The sequence below is a fragment of the Chamaea fasciata genome, unplaced genomic scaffold, assembly GCF_029207755.1.
Source record: "Chamaea fasciata isolate MVZ Bird 193981 ecotype frontalis unplaced genomic scaffold, bChaFas1.0.hap1 SCAF_7, whole genome shotgun sequence".
NCBI lineage: Eukaryota > Metazoa > Chordata > Aves > Passeriformes > Sylviidae > Chamaea > Chamaea fasciata.
This window is the reverse complement of record NW_027094092.1, coordinates 43,198,333-43,210,955: the sequence shown is the minus strand read 5'-3', so window position 1 is coordinate 43,210,955 and position 12,623 is coordinate 43,198,333. Positions and strand designations below refer to the sequence as shown.

Sequence of the window (12,623 nt, the reverse complement as noted above, 5' to 3'; positions counted from 1 at the left end):
AATAAGGAGCTAGAGAGAGCAGGACATTAGGGACAGAAGGCAAGAAATAGTACCTGTAATTTACTAATGATGCTCATTACCTCAACCTGTACTGGAAAATTTTCTTCCTGAATATTAAGCACCTGGTTCCAGTGTGACAATCACCTGGCAATGAATTGATCCACAATAGTCTATAAAAGTGTTGGTAGCAGAGCAACTGACAGCTGTCCCACTACAAAGTCTGTAGGACTTACATTTACTCAGCTTCCTGAACGTGAAATCTCACATATTCAAAGACTTAATATAGGTTTAAAAAAATGAAATTAAGAAGACTGATCATAATGATGTTGTGATGCTGGCTGTTTGAAAGGAGTATTATTCCCTCCAGTATTCTAGCATCTCCATATACTGCGGTCCTGGAAAATACTATTCAGATAGGGTTTTAGTGGCTTAAATAACTTTTGCTAGCCTAAATGTCAATAGAACTTTTGAGAAAAACAAGGACATTAATTCAGCCCCTCAGTTAATGCCCAGCTCAATTACTATAATATCCTCTTGTCTCAAATTGCTCACACAGTTCAAACTGCTATTTTTCATTGTCACGAATTGTTGCACACATTTGTGTTGTTATAAATTGCTATAGAGGTAGCTGAGTTTCAGCAATGCAGAATAAACAGGCAAATTTCATAGAGCTGCCACCAGAATGCACACATGCTTTCAGTACAGCCGGGCTGCAACATTCCATCAAAATCAGCCACAGTGTCCTAGGCACACACCTGGAATAAGAGTTACAGACCGCCATCTCAGATCCTAATGAAAGTAGGTTGTATTAATGCCCTTGTGAAACACACAAAAATACCAATTTGGATCAAGAATCAGGATTAATAAGCATTAGAGAAGTATGAAAGATGGGAATTTTTTCTGCTGATGATTCGTTCCATGTTACAGAACCACAGCACAAGGTCTACAAGGAAAACTGCCTTAAATCATCTTGCATTTACCATATACAAAAGCTTGTTGTTCTTAGTGTTGAAGTGCTGTAATGCAAGGTGATTTATGCAGTCTTGCCCCTTGGAGAAAGGCTATTCCCCAGCTAATGACAACATTCTTCTGCCCCATAGTTATTCTGAGATGATTTCAAGTTGTTTACTCCTGTGTGAAAACTTGAGATTTTAACACTGTTAAGGATTTGGAAGAGAAGGAAAATTACTGTTTCGGGTGGTGGAAAATTTGGTGGTGTTCAGTTAACAGTGAATTCTGTCATGTAAAAAATAACAGAAGATGAAGGTTTCTTCTTTTATAGCTGAAATAGCCTCCTAAAGTAAAACAGAATCCTTCAGAGAGAGGGAACCTTAAAGACGAAGGTAATAGCTACAAAATTAATTTTAGCCTAGCATCATATCACATTGTCTACAAGCTTAGACAGATTGGTCTATCAGCAGACAGTGAATCCCAGACAACTTAACCTCAGGGGAAACCTTTGGACTCATACCAGTTGAGTCTCATACTTTCTACGGCCGATCCCAAAAGGGCTACCTAAAAGATCCACAGCACAGGTGAAAAGTGAGGCAATAGAGAACTCGTGATACAAGAACTCATTAAATAATTTGCTTGAATTCAGATTATTTTTTCATTGTGTAAATTTGTTAATTCTTTAGACACCATGGTGAATAATTACCCTAATAACATAGATTTCATGCATGTGAATATCAGCTAAGTTCAGTGTTCGCATTTCAGTAGTCTCTGCCTTTACTCTCTCAAGAAAAGAAAGATGCCTGCTTTCCTCTTGTGCCAAAAGATAGGCAGGGGGAATACCTGATATAAGCATCAGATACACAGTTGACACTGGTTCACCAGAGGGATAACTGTTCTAATATACTTATTTAATTTATTTAGTTTTTTCTCTCTAGCAGGAGAAATTGTTTATCTGAAACTCCTCAAAACCCTTGAGTTTTTATACTTTCTTGAAAAAATGACAATATCTTATTGATTAAGTAATACAGGATCATAGACTATTCTGAGGAGGACACCCACAAGAATCGTCAAAACCAATTCCTAAGTGAATGGCCCATGCATGGATCAAACCCACGAGCTTGTTGTCATTAGCACCATTCTCTAACCAACTGACCTAATCCCAGGTTGTGCTCATTATATCAAATTAGTTTATTTAGCTTCTACTCCAGGCCCAGACACAGCTAGTGATTTAGTATGCCCCAATATGTCCACAGGCAGACATGTGTTTGGAGGTCAGGTGGGCTGACAAGCACACCAGAAGGGTGTCCACTTGAGACTAACCATCAGCTGCAGCAATACCACAGCCCTCAGTGTCCATATCAACTCGGCTCCAGGGCACAAAGGGGAAACTGTTCCAGCCTACATATAAGTAATGCTGTTTCCATACCTTTCAGGTGGTAGCTCAAGGAGCTTCAGTATATTTCACACAGGAATGCATCATTTTATGTTCTCACTTGTCATGTTTCAGATGGCATTTTGACAATGTGGTGCCAGCAGTTTGACTACTGAACACATGCTGAATTCTGCACACCATGTCTCCAGCTGGAATCAAGGGTCGTTGGCAGGTGACACTACAGACGAAATCTGGTTCTCTATACCTACTCTTGCAATTGATGAGAGGTTTCATGTCAACACTAATCTCACTTCACTAAATGTGTTTATTTTGTAATGCCAGCTTCTTTTAACAAATTTCTTTAACTACTTATTATGCCCCCTTTATGGCTGTGATGCACACCATGATGAAGTATGAAATGTTGTTGCTGCATGGAAAAGGGATCATTATCATTTTAATATAACAGGAGTAGTCCAGGGTCATTTGGATTTTACAGATGTAGAGATTTGAACAGTCTCATGTAGTGAAATTTAATGTAAAAATAGCTATCTCTGTCTTCTGGAGACGATTTCCAGAAGATCTTGTGACATCAGCAAGAGCCATTTTTGTAATCATAGTGAGAAGATATTAATTCATGCTGTTTGTACATTGTCAGTTACTGAAAAATTAGTATACACCTGTCAAATATATCATCAAACATGTTATTAGATTCAGATACATTAAATATATAATTGATGTATACAACTTTCTGTGAAAAGCAGAAAGTGAGAGTCTTTCTTCATCTTATAATACATGACTGCTAAAGTGGTAAGAAGGAAAGATGGGGAAATGAGGGTTGAAAAGAAGAGAGGGTACTGTGAGTGGTAAGAGACTGTTTATATGTTATAGAACTCTAAGATCATTAGAATAACTGCAAAGCAGAAGTATCTCAAATAACTTCAGTGCCATCAAAAGATAGCTAAAAGCAGTCTGGGCCTGAAATCATTTAATTCATTTAAATGGGTTTTTGATTTCTAAATTTCTAGCCTCTATATACGAGGAATAGCCTGTGGCTGGTTCTAGTTGCAGTTCAAAAGGAGAAAGCATTAAGCAGAATTTTCCTCTAGTTCTTCTCACCACTGTGTGAGAAGGACAGCTACAGCACCAGTCTTTATCTGGGCTCTGGGAAGATTTTCAGCTGAAGTAACTTGGTATTGTGCCAATGACTGTAATGAAGCTATTCTGATATCTACCAGATGACAATTTGGCTCAGAAAAATCAAAGTCGGTAAAGTCCCAGCACTTTCCTAAAGGAGCTGAGAAACCATGACTGGCAGGTTCAAGCTGGCACAGTGAGGACTGCAGGCTGTACAGCTTTGATGGATGACTTCAGTTTCACTCTAAGTGACACATATCCAAATTATTTGGTGGGCAAAGGCAGTTTTGTCTAAATACACAAATGATCACTCTGACTTACATCCAATTGCTTGCAGGGGTTTCTGCCTAAAATCCACTCAAAATTCTTTTCTTTGCATCCCCATGCTCCTTGAAAGCCATCATTGAGCCCCAAAGGGAACTATTCTTAGCAGATACTTAAAGATGCTCTTTGTAAGTACAAATTTCTCATACTGTTATTTAGTGTGGAGAAGAAAGGCCATTTCCCCTGCTCTGTTCAGTGAATTAGCTGTAGGGAGGCAGTCAAGAAAGCCATTTGCAAAATACCCCTTTGCTTTTGTCCATGCTTGTAGGACTTGGCTTTTCTTTTTTTTTTAAGTGAGGAAGCATATTTCTACCCATGATGAATATAGCAGGGACTCTACACTTTCCAAGTGCATAGTGCTTAAGCACATAATCTTCTTATGCACATTAGCTTTTAGTGTCTTGACTCTGTTCCATTAAATGCGAGTGCTGTTACAAGAACAATCTTTGTATCAATTGGTTACATAATTCAGTGAACAGACCAATCTGAGGCACAAAGACTTACTTATGAATAACCAAAATCACCAAATGAGGGAGTTCTGTTTATCTACAAACTCCTTTAAGAACAGTAATAAACAGCTAGTAAATGGGAATAAAAATGATGTTTGAAAAGGAGTTTGAGAGTTGGAAAGAGTTGTTGTTGGTTTCACTTAAAAAGTTTTGTGAGAAATTCACTGCCCACTGAAAAATCAAAGCATGTACTTGCTACAGGCTGGGTCCTACATGGTCAGCAGCCTGGCTCCAGAACTCAGTCGCATCAGAGGACACAGAGGTAGAGGTGTGAGCTAACTCTGGCAAGCAAAGCAACACTTCTGTAGACAGGACTCAGTCTCTCCCTGCAAACATGCAAGCGTGGCAGCTCACTCAGACCTGGCTTGGGTACTCCAAATAGGGAAAAATATTTGTCTGCGGGGTTTACCAAGAGATTCACATCTGTACTCAGTTAAGGTCAGAGATTTCTTTCTTGTGTCCTGAAGTGTGGAATCCCAACTGAAATGAAAGCAAGGTAGGTTTTAAATATTTTAAATATCTAATTTTTTTTAAAATCCTATTTCAGTGAATAGTATTTCAAATATTGTGATAGTGCAGTCTAAGAGTCAATATAAATAAGAAGAAACACTCAGAAAAGGACAGAGAATTACATTTATCAAGTTTTTAGGAAAGTGCTTACAAATCTTAGAGTTTAAAATGGGGAAATTGAGTGCTTCTGTTATATGTACAAATCCCATATCATTTGCACCCTATATCATATGCTACCCACGTATCAGATATGTCTGGGCACAGTGGCCAATTGAGGTTCAGAAACCTTTTGAAATTAGACCCTCACAAAGCTTGATGGCTGCCAGACAGCTCTTCATTTACAGAAGAAATATAAATTATGACTCACTAGAAAGTATGATGAACAAAAAGCATGTAAGTGTGCCAGGTAGGATGAAACTATAGAGGCAAGCCCCAGCTAAAAGGACAGCAGTCTTGAAGGGATCCCAAGATTCAGCTGTCCATAACCCCAGAACACACTTCCATTCCTCCTGTAACAAAATACAAGATTACAGCAAAAGTTCAAAGCTACAACCATGCCATGAGGAGAAAATACAAATATTGCCTATATGAAAACAGTCCTCAGTGATGTGTTAACCCTGAACATACAAATTATCAGCCAATCAGCAGATAATTACGCTGAAGAGATTATCAGGGTCTCTCATTTTAGTTTATTGCTAAATGTGTCCAGTGTCTAGAGCCTTAAAACAAATCAAGAGCTTAGTTAAATATCCTTCCTTGGAGTTCCTTCCAAGGAGTTCCTTCCAGGGAGTTCCTTCCTTGCCTCTGGCAGGCAATATAAGCCCATGTTACCATTTCAGTCTTTTTGCATTCCTTATTTATCCACACCAAAGCCATCACCAGCTGTGCTTCATTTTCCTACTGTAAAGTGGACTTCAGCTGTAATAACCTCAACTGTAGACTGTAGAAAAAGTAATTGAAGACTGCACTTTATGTTCTTTCCTTCGATAGTTCTAACTATGGTGATTTGTCCCTATTTAATTTGTGTTTACTGCAAATTGGACTCCACTCAGGTTAATTTTTGTTCACTGTGGTTTTCTTTGGTCTAGACGCAATATGAGTCTTTGGCAATAAACCTCCTAAGCTCTACTTCTTTATGTGATTGGGAAGTTTATGTCATCTACAAAGGCTTAATAACACATCCATCATAATAAAGTCAAAGAAAATGTAAAATTAATATATAATATTAATCTTTTCATTATGTTGATGCCACTCTAGCATCAATATCATTAAAAGATTAATGTTAAATATCATATAAAGAAGGTAATTTTTCCTGACAAAAAAAATTATTCTTTAGCATACCTGTTTGTTTGCCAAAAAGAGGGATTTTTGGAACTTGACCTGAGAAGAAATTACAAGAAATTGAAGGGTATTTTATGTCTTGCTCTTTTGTTCCCAGCCTACTGTCTGTTTGCAGCCAGGGGTTTTTTGTGAAGTTACAGGCAAGAGTTTCTCCTGTCTTGGGGTGCTGTACATTGCAGTGATGTCCTTGGGGCCAGGTGTCCAGGTGGGGGTGACAGATGGAATGCAAAGAGGAGCCCAGCAGGCTCAGGGGCACCAGGAGCCTCCTAAGACCAGAGGGCAGGTAAAGTAACCAGGAAAAGAGAACTCTCTCACAGCTCAGGACTTATCACAACTAGGAAGCTACTGAAAACACATGAAGGCTGAAAACGAAAGGGTCCAAACGGCAATGACACAGCCAGGCAGGGAAAGACTAAACCTCAGATCCTTAATTTAAGTCTGTCTCAGTTCCTAGATAGACCTGAGGGGTTTTGGGGGTTTTTTTTTGATTCTTGCAAGAATCACTGTGTTCTAGTTCATTGCTTTTTGTACTATCAAAATGTAGGTTTAGAGACTGAAACTCTGATTTTACTTTTCTGCTGTTCTCATCTTAAGGAAAACACTTCAGAGCTCTTAATGCGTTGAGATCGCATCACACAACTTAAAATTTATTTTGTCAAGGAGGATGGACAAAATGAAGTAAAATTTTCAAACAGGTGACCTCATTAAAGCACAGATCAGTGTGCAGACACCAAAAATAAACTGATTTACATGTCTAAAGTGTTCTTGCTCTAAAAAGATCTCAAAGGACTTACAAATTTTATCTGTGATAATCACCCATTAAATTAAAATGTCAGGTGCGTGATGCTTAGGGAATGAACATGGAACTGAAGAACACTGAATACAGACACAGCCAGTTGAACCTAGGTAATACTTATCTCCATCAGTCCAGAAAGCAACAACTGGAAATACATGGAACATCTTTGCTGCTTTCCTGCTCCCATTACTGCTTCTCCATGTAACTCTGGCTTATATCAGCAACAGTCTCCAAGAGATTCCTTAGTTGTGAATTGCAGTTTTCTTTCAAGCCTCACATTTCTTTTATACAGAAAACTCTATTACTTTAAATAACCATATTTGCATTTTAAAATGCTTGTTTATTTGTCTGACGGAAAAAAAATGGATAAAAAAGAAGAATTTGAGAAATGGAATGTAAACATTGGGACTATAGTGTGCTGGGAAAAGTCATGTAATAATATATTTTCACACATATTTTGTTAAAAGACCTGGAAGGATGACATGAGGGAGATATTGCTTGTAGGAACAATAACTACTTACAAAATATTGAAGTACACAATATACAAATATGCTTCTGGGGAATGTTAAGCAACAATCCTTAAACTATTTTCTTTTGTTAAACTTTATGAATATCACACTGCTCTCATGACCATTCTAGGCAGGATTTGCTAATACTTTAAGAAAAAAATATTTGTGAAAATTGAAGGTAAAAGAAGCAGGTAAAACTTACCACATTAATTTAAAAAAAAAAATTAAGTACCATAGGAGAGAGATTGTAATAGCAGAATTCCATCTATGAGCAGAAAAGTCAAAATTATAAACAATTAGGAATGTCAAAATAAATGTCTATGTATATTCAATTAATTGTCTTTGAAAGGTGGTCTATCCAACAAACCATAAAAAATCTCAAACTCATCAAAAGTACCGTAATTGTTGTAATGAATACTCTATCAAAACCAAAACTGGAACATAAGCTGTATATAGACTGAAACTGAACTAAATTAATGACCAATGTAGTAAGAGACATTGGTGTTGTATTCAGAAGCATGAACACAAAACTCCCAAAAATCATACTATGGTTATAAATAATCACGAGCCAATTCAAAATCCAAAGATTTATTTAGCAATTTTAAAAATCAATTTCGAAAACGCCACGATAAATCATGACATTCATCGAATGCTAGGTGGACAATCCGAAAACAGCAAAAGGTGCTTCCCCGGGGTACTGTCCACAAATTCAGGGTCAGGGCAGGAACTTTATATCGTTTTTCTGCCCTGAGGCAAAAATACGACAGCTGCAAAGAACGCGATTTCGCCCAAAGCACGACCTCAAGCAAAAAACATGACTGCTGAAATGTCCTTCATCCCCCGAGGGATGTTTTTGAAAGGGGTTTCCTGCAGAATTGTAAAGAAGTCCAAAAAAAAGTCACTGAATTTTCTGTTGGGGGACTTGATGAAATCATCTGCCAGTTTCCATCGCGATCGATATCAGACCCTTGAGTGGCTGCGAAGATGTGGCCCGCCCGTGATTAATGAGCCCTGTTCACGTTATCTCTTCTGTTATGTTGCAAATGTGGTGGCACCTCCAAGCTAAAAAAGACTTTGGAATTTTTGGAGACGCCCTCGGACTGTCTCCAAGAATCCAGGTTTTATAATTTTAATGTATAATTTTACACACACAATTTTAATACACGAATTTTATACAGAACATCTATTACACTGTTTTACCTTGTTTTTAAGAGTATTATTTAGATTCAGGTCATGCAAAGGACAGATCAGTTCATGTTATTACTGACATTACAGTCAGATTCTTTGCTATTAATTAGTTCTGCAGAAATGAAAAAAATTGTTTTATTTACATCATCTTTATTCCTCAGTCAGTCACAAAGTTGCTTTAATAAGAAAGAAAACAAGCATTTTAGTTTTTAGTAGGGGCAACTGAACATTTTGAATAGCACTGATTCCTAAAATCTTAAGGCTTCCTTCTAACTATATTTCTCTATGGTTAATTCAATTCTATAGCTACTAAAAATAGATAAATCCTACAGCTACAACAAAAACTATCCTCCCAAAATGTCCAGAATAGAGATCAAAAATTAATTTAAATTAATAAAAAATGCATGGAGATAATGAAAAAGAAAAAAAAAACAGTTTTACATGGAAAAATATTTTAGTGGCTCATACCTACTGTACTGCCAATATTTCTAGAGTCTACTCCCAACCTTGTTGCAGACTAAAATGTATCCCAGGTCACCTCATTGTCCCTATCCAAAAACACATGACTCCTCTGAGCTATCTGCCAAACCTCCCAGTACTTAAAACAGAGAAGGTACTTGTAGCAGCTGATTCATCCCTTCCCAAAATAGAATGAACTGCCCTGGAAGACAACTATTAACTATAGAGGACATTCAGGTGATTACTGTTGGGAGGTGTGAAATCCATAGTCATGGCATAAGTTATTCAGCTCCTCTGTGCTTTAATTTTCTGTCACTGGAAGGGATTAATAACATTCCTTGCTTTTCAATAATCTCTTGTCCAAGCAGAAAAACAAATGAACAAGAACAAAGAAACAAGCAAGAAGAATTGAAAACCTGCAAGGAGATTAGAGCTGTTTGTTTTATCATTTTGACATTGAACATGGCTTCAACTTAATTTACAAGTGAATCCTTGTATATAAAATGCTATACATATAATAAAATATATTTTTCCAGAACTTGTAGTACCTACTTAGAAATTGGGAGGGAAAAGACTGTTCTTGCTCCTCTTCTTCTGCTGTCTAAAGAGCTTCTGTCACTTCCTTTGACTATAACAGAATTGGAGGTAGTCAGTTATGGGCCACCTGTCAGGCATTAATTAGTAGTTTTGGCACTTGAATCAAGCACATCTTAAGAGCTAAAATAGACAGGAACCTAAAAATGGTTCAAAAGTTAAAGTAAACTAAGAGAAAATTGTTGTGTATTTCTAGAATTAGAAGACATTCCTACTGAGCTTTAAAAAAAAAAAAAAAAAAAAAAAAAAAAAGGAAAATTTTATTTACTTTCTACACGGAAATATTTTCCCAAGGGATCAGGTTAGTAAAAGGACTGCTCTCTCAGTTCTGAATATAGAACTCAATAGAGACTTTGACAAGATGATATTCAGACCCATAGTCTTAAGTTCAAGGTGAAAAAAATTCTTCTCCTGATTTATCTATAGTAATAGAAACCTATCCATACTGTTTTGGGTAAGACTGATTTGGTATTTTGCTTGGAAAGAATGGAATTCAGAAGAGAACATTTTAATGCTGGTCTATGTCTTTAAAGGTAAATAAGATGGTCATGCTGTCCTCAAAATATTGTCCAATTTATCCATAGCCTGTAGTACATCTGTGCCTGTATTCCATCAGCTTTAGGTGATGCCTGGACTGTTCTTGAATTCTCAGTTACTTCAGCAGTGAAGAAGCAAGATTGCACAATCTAAACAAAATAGAAATATTCAGAGATGGAGTTTACTGGTGTGGTGGCCACATATGATCTGATACTCTGTGCTTTGAAGCACCAAATCTATTTCTCATACATACATTCCCATCATCTCTTATTGCTGAGGTCCAAGGATCCTCATTGTCACCAACTAACATGATTACACAGCTTTTTACTGGTATGTACTAAACACTGGTGTTGTTCTGACTTAGTACTGATCTAATATTCTGTTAGGTACATAATTTGAAAAAAAAAAATAAAAGGAAAATAAATGAACCCAAATAAATTATATCTCCATATTGTACAAAAAAATCATCATAATCTGCAGCAGGTAGCTTGTCTCATCTTCAGATCAGCGTGGACACAAATAAATGCACTTCTTACTCTTAACATTCCTGCAAATGGGGCTTAGGGTTGCAGATTGGAATCAGGAATCAAGATCCAATTGTGTAGAAGTACTAAAAGAAGACTAGTACATTGATGCTGAGGAATCTACAATTCAAGCATGAAAACTGAAAATATATCTCAACTCAAATTCTTCTCAAAGCACAGGCTTTGGTTGTGACTAATGTATGACCTGATTTTAGTATAGAAAAACCATCTGATTTTTAACAATCATATCACTTTTGAAGAGGTAGGGATCTCCAGATCAACACCATGATCTTCTTCCCCAAAAAATGTAGGAATGGCTTCCTACAGCACAAAGGGCCAATCTGACAATAAAAAAGAAAACTTGTATAATTCTGTATGACAAATAATTACATTTATCAGGTTTTTTTACCTAAAGTGTATGGACCTAAAAGCACAGCCAAGTGTTTAGGTGAACACAACCTTCAGGCTCAGACACCTTTGTAATACACACACAATACCTGAGATGTCAAGCTTGTAAGCTGAAGTGATTTGACAAAAACAGAAAGGGGAAAAGGGGAAAATGTGAGACACCTGGGTGAAATTAAGGAAGTCCTGGCTTAGAGCATCGAATTGCAATGCTTCTTGTGTGCTTTTCAACATTTTCCCGTGCTAAAAGGCCACCCTAGATTTATAGCATATGAGGGTGTTTATAGTATAGACTATAAAGTGCTCTCTGAAATATTTGGCACAAATGTATTTCCAAAGATGAAAAATGGCTCACAACCAAAAAGAAATTTAGGCATTTGAGGTCACTGCTTTTACATACCTCAGAGTATCCTTGGCTTTAACTAAGCATGGGCTTGTGAGTAACATCTGAGAAAAAGCATATTAGATTTTAACTAGAAAAATTGTTTCCTACTAGTTTAGTCTCTCCTCTTTATTTCCATTTTTATTGTATAAAAATAAAAAGAGAAGATTTGTAATATTCTACCTTCTGGTTTTAGTTCCTGTAAATCAAAGTCTATAGAGGCCTAAGAAACAGAGGAATTTCTCCTGCTTGTCCTGGGAACAATTAAGAATTAAATATTGAAATAAGACTGTCTAATTTAAGCACAGTTGAACTGAAGAGTTTTTCAAAGACTGTTAAATGATGATTCTGTTAAGTCCATCACTTGGCAAATACATCACTTACAGTAAGATGTATTCTGGGTGGGACAGAGCTATCTATTCAGCTTGAAATGAAAGAGATTATATTTATGGTGATGTTACATAACTAAAGAACTGTACTTTAGCATCAACTGATTTTCATGCAGGCTCGGTATTTGGGAGGATTGTTTTAATTACATAAGTGCAGATAATATGTAGCAAAAACCAGAATAGCAATGAAAAACTTCTTAGAACTTTTCATCACAGATTTCCTGGAAGTACTCAGTGAGTTTGAAGTCTGATCTAGATCTTCATGTTGCTCCCTGCAAGCAGCAGCCTCAAGGATAAAATGCAGCAAGTACTTAAAAGGTCCAGGAGAGTACTGGAGTCTAGAACAGAAGGTAAAACATGCAAGCCAGGGGGCCAGGCTAGGTAGCTGCTGCCCTGGGAATTTGTGCACAGCACAGAATTTAACATCTGGCTGCTGTAGAGATGCCATGGGCTGCCACCATAGCTCCTCAGTGTCTTTCTTGCAGCTTTTAAAAACAGTCCAGGTTAACTTACTAAAAAGAGCAGATTCTTTCCTGTCTACACATCAGACGTGTTTTATATTTAATTTTGCAGTAGTGTGGCTAGGCTGGTTTTTCTTAATGAATTAATATATTCATTAAGGAAAAAAAAAAAAAAAGATAAAATAAGAGGGCAATGGGAGCTCTTAGTAAGAATTTTGAACAACCACCACTTTGA

The 12,623-nt window shown here is 36.9% G+C and overlaps 1 long non-coding RNA gene across 1 annotated transcript; it reads right to left on the bottom strand.

Moving 5' to 3' along the window:
* Nucleotides 1–2,593: 2,593 nt before the first annotated feature.
* LOC136291788 (uncharacterized) lies at nucleotides 2,594–9,706 on the bottom strand. Its single transcript, XR_010721721.1, has 3 exons — nucleotides 9,649–9,706; nucleotides 5,171–5,312; nucleotides 2,594–4,773 (listed from the first exon to the last, which is right to left on the bottom strand). It is a non-coding gene; the product is annotated as an uncharacterized lncRNA (long non-coding RNA).
* Nucleotides 9,707–12,623: the final 2,917 nt, after the last annotated feature.